Genomic DNA, 5,112 nt, shown 5'->3' on the forward strand with positions numbered 1-5,112 from the left:
TGGATTGGATTTCCCATAGTTTTTTGCTTAGTAGAGCTTCATTCCACACATGGAGGTTGTGAAGTCCAAATCCACCATCTTGTTTAGAAAGACAAATGGTGGCCCACGATATCAGAGGATGCTTGGAAGACCACACAAACATTCGGCATATGACTTTGATCTTCTTAATGACACCACCAGGAATAGGGAGTATGGAGAGCCAATAACATTACATTCCTTGAAGGACCGATTTTACCAACTCCAAGTGGCTCGCATATCTAATAGATATTTTTGATAATTTCTATCTTATACATTTTTATATTTTAAGTTCATTTAAGGATTTTATAATTATGAGTCTATTAACAAATTTTTATTTCTATTAGGATTTCTTTCTTTTTTTTACATCTTAGAAATTGAGGAATATATGTTATGATTTCTTTTCTTTCTTTGCGTGTTAGGGTTTGAAGTCTATATAAGTAATTATTTGGGTTGATGTAAGAAAAGTTTTTGGTTTAATAATATTTCTCGGTAGTGCCATTATTTTTCTATTTCCTGGTATTCCTCTTTGAATCAACAAGTTATAGAATATTACTTTCGATATTCGTGTACGAATTAATAGATTCAATAGACTGCAGGATAATCATTATTCCGTCCGGCGTCAGTTGGTATCATAACTCTTTTATTAGAGCAAAAGGTGGTAACGTTCACCCTATCCGATCTAGTATTGCTGCCCTCGGGCTATATGTAGGAAAGTATATTATGGGTGAAATTTTGCCTTAACACAGTTGTAGGACCGTTGCGGCCGGCTAGGAGGGGGTTGTTGGATAGCCCTGTAAACACAAAAACAAAAATACCCTTCCTCGAACTCTTTAAGCCAACACTTGCATAAATAAAGCAAAACAGTAAATTAAAAACATAAAGAACGAGGCACAAGATATTTACTTGGTTACAACCGATGTGGTTGTTAATCCAAGGAAGTTGAAAGCACTAGAATACTCCTTCAGGCGGAGAAGCCTCTTATAATGTTGACGCGCAGAAACAGAAGCTCAACTACAACTCTAAAGCGCACAAGTGTTGAAAATGATTACTTGGAGTTCGTTGAAAAACTTCTGGACCAAGGCTATATTTATAGCCTTGGTCGGGACGCCCTAAAGGGTTCTGGGCATCCTGGGGGAGATAAAACTTTATTCCCAACGTTTAGATTACGTTTGACGCGATCTGGTCAAGATTCAAGGTCCGAGCGCCCGGAGCCATTCCGGGCGCCTTGGGCTGTTCCGAGCGCCCGGAATGGTTCCGGGCGCTCAGAGCACTATAGTCAACAGGAGTTGACTTTTCTCCATTAGGACCTTCGCTCCGGTTCAGTTCGCCTTGGTCCGGGTCTTCAACTCCGGATCCACTTGCTTGGGAGATCTCTGCCATCCGGAAAAGGGCTCACCCGAACCCAAGTTCCGGTCTTCTCGAGCAGGCTTCCGCTCCGGCTCCTCATCCCTCGGAATCGTCGTGTGATTCCTTCTCATCCGCCAACGTACTCATCCGCAATCTTCGTCCCTCAGTCGCACTGAGCCTGTCAGCTCTCTCCCGTGCCGACCTTCTCACTAGCTGCGTCTCTTGCTCCCCAAGCAATCTTCTGCTCCGGCTTCTCGTCCCTCGGAACCAGCGCACGTTTCCTTCTCGTCCACCAGGGTACTCTTCTGCGGCACCTCGTCCCTCGAACGCACCGAGCCCGTCGGCTCTCTCCCGTGATGTTCTTCTCGCTAGCTGCGTCTTCCGCTCGAGAACCTGTGCTCCTAAGCTCCTGCACACTTAGACACAAGGTTAAAAATACACAGGACCTAACTTAACTTGTTGATCACACCAAAACAACCTTGGAGTTCCAACAATCTCCCCCTTTTTGATGTGATCAACCCAAGTTAAGCTAGGGTCAAAATAGACATAAAATAAAACTAACTTAATTTGCAATTTAAGTGCAAAAAAGATAGAAAGAATTAAATTTTGCTATTCAGTGCAAAAATTTATCTACCTCCCCCTAGACTTATACTTTTTCTCCCCCTTTGATCACATAAAAAAAACATGGGGTGCAACAAGAATCTAAGGGATAATAACTTAGAAAATTTCTTTCAATAAACTTTAGAATATTTTTAAGTTTTTATCATAGAACATTTCTAAGTTTTTATAAAAATTATTTTTGAGGAAAAAAATATTTAAACAGAAATTTCTAACTTCAAAAGATCTTTTGACTTAGGAAATAATTTTTTTTAAATAAAAAAAAATCGTTCTCAAGTTATCGCCATTTCTTTAACATCATCATGATATATAAACTTCCATTTTAGTCTATCATAATTTCTTAAATCATAATTTTTCAGATTATGGTAAATAATATTAAACATGCAAAGAATTCTTTCGACAAAGTATCTGGTAAAAGATCTTTCAAAAATGTTTCAAGTTTGTAAGATTCGTTTGACAAAGTATTTTGTAACTTGCAAGAATCTTTTGACAATACTTCTAATTGGCAACATTCTTTCAATAAAATAATTGGTAAAAAATCTTTCGGCAATTTTACTGATTTGCAAGATTCGTTTGACAAAGTATTTTGTAACTTGCAAGAATCTTTTGACAATACTTCTAATTGGCAACATTCTTTCAATAAAATAATTGGTAAAAAATCTTTCGGCAATTTTCCTAATTTGCAAGATTCGTTTGACAAAAGATTTTTTAATCCAAATATTTTTTTCGATGATTTAATTTCTAATTCGCAAAAATTTCTAGGCAACTTTTCAATAGATTTATCCAATTGCTCAGAAGGTTGAGACCATACCTGACTTACCTTGTCAGCTGTTGATCCTCCCCCTGTTGTGTTGCTTTCTTCCGAAGTCTCTCCCCCTTCATTGATGCTTATCTGGGATGAGCGTTCTGTGTCTTCGGGATGAAATTCTACTATTGGGGCTGTTGCGGCGCTTAGCTTGATTTCTAACTCTTCAGATGGCGGATCGGTGTTGGATTCATCCTCGACTTCAGTTGGTTCTTCGTAGATCTTCAAGAACTTTTTTCAAAGTTCTTTTGCGCTTTCGTACTCTCCGACTCTGTCGACATCTTCATTTGGTATTACACTTAGAAGATGGAATTCAGCCGGTGCGTTTGCCATAGTCTCGTCACGTTGCTTGTGAGTCCAGAGGCGTATATCGATTTCTTCTCCGTTCGTGTTCTTTGGTTTTTCATAACCACATTTCATTATTAAAGAAATACCAAAATTTAAATTTAAATATACCTCCATTTTTTGTTTCCAAACAGCAAACTCCCCCTCGAATGCAGGTGGGTAGACGTTAGCTCCAGCCATCACTTTGTTGCATTAGTCGACGATTAGTCATTCTGAAGCATCTCGGCTCTGATACCACTTGTAGGACCGTTGTGGCCGGCAAGGAGGGGGTTGTTGGATAGCCCTGTAAACACAAAAACAAAAATACTCTTCCTCTAACTCTTTAAGCTAACACTTGCATAATAAAGCAAAACAGTAAATTAAAAACATAAAGAACGAGGCACAAGATATTTACTTGGTTATAACCGATGTGGTTGTTAATCCAAGGAAGTTGAAAGCACTAGAATACTCCTTCAGGAGGAGAAGCCTCTTACAACGTTGACGCGCAGAAACAGAAACTCAACTACAACTCTAAAGCACACAAGTGTTGAAAATGATTACTTGGAATTCGTTGAACAACTTCTGGACCAAGGCTATATTTATAGCCTTGGTTGGGGCGCCTTGAAGGGTTCTGGGCGCCCTGGGGGGATAAAACTTTATCCCTATGGTTCAGATTGCGTTTGACGCGATCTGGTCAAGATTCAAGGTCTAGGCGCCCGGAGCCATTCCGGGCGCCCCAGGCTGTTCCGGGTGCCCGGAGCACTATAGTCAACAGGAGTTGACTTTTCTCCGTCAGGACCTTCACTCCGGTTCAGTTTGCCTTGGTCCGGGTCTTCAACTCCGGATCCACTCGCTTGGGTGATCTCTGCCATCCGGAAAAGGGCTCACCCGAATCCAAGTTCTGATCTTCTCGAGCAGGCTTTCGCTCCGGCTCCTCGTCCCTCAGAATCCTCGCATGATTCCTTCTTGTCAGCCAGCGTACTCATCCGCAGTCTTCGTCCCTCAGTCGCACCGAGCCCGTCGGCTCTCTCCCGTGCCGACCTTCTTGCTAGCTGCGTCTCTTGCTCCCCGAGCAATCTTCCTCTCTAGCTTCTTATCCCTCGGAACCAGCGCACGCTTCCTTCTCGTCCACCGGGGTACTCTTCCGCGGCACCTCGTCCTTCGGACTCACCGAGCCCGTCGACTCTCTCCCCGTGATGTCCTTCTCGCTAGCCGCGTCTTCCGCTCGAGTACCTATGCTCCTAAGCTTCTGCACACTTAGACACAAGGTTAAAAATACACAGGACCTAACTTAACTTGTTGATCATATCAAAACAACCTTGAGATTCTAACAATAGTAACTTCTTGTATGGAGGAGATCAAACATCTAACGAAGTATTTTACACCCGCTGGGAATTGATCTCAAGACATATTAGAGCAACCACCCATGCAAGTATCAACTGTGCCAACCCATGGGGCATATCAGAGCTCTTTTACGAAAATAGATAAATGCATTATAAAAGTTTCAAGAGGTTACAATCTCAAACATACAATCTAAAGCACAAAATCACAAGCTAACATAAGCTATCAACCTCTACACATGAGGTATCCACCACTTGCATCTCTCGCCCTAAAGCTCACAATCAAGACAACACAACAACCACATTACAATCACTACAATCAATGCAAGTCTACAAGACTATACGCATGTACCCGGAGCTTATGAAACATCTATCAATATCAAGAGCTAATCCTTTAAATCGACATCTATTGTGGCCTTCCTATAAGACATAGATCATGCTTGAAATGGCGAGGTGTCGGGCCTTCATTTTAAGTTTACCACCTTTGTAGTGCTGACCAAAAATTTGGAAAAGCTCACCTATTATTCAGACCTCATATCCGATGTATATCCATCACTTCACCTTTTCCCATAGAGCACGGCTAATGGGGCACTCAAAAAATAGATGGACATTTGACTCCTTCTGACGCAGGCAAATCACACAATCTTTGTTCGGCTCATA

This window comes from Zingiber officinale, chromosome 4B (genome assembly GCF_018446385.1).
Source record: "Zingiber officinale cultivar Zhangliang chromosome 4B, Zo_v1.1, whole genome shotgun sequence".
Classification (NCBI taxonomy): domain Eukaryota; kingdom Viridiplantae; phylum Streptophyta; class Magnoliopsida; order Zingiberales; family Zingiberaceae; genus Zingiber; species Zingiber officinale.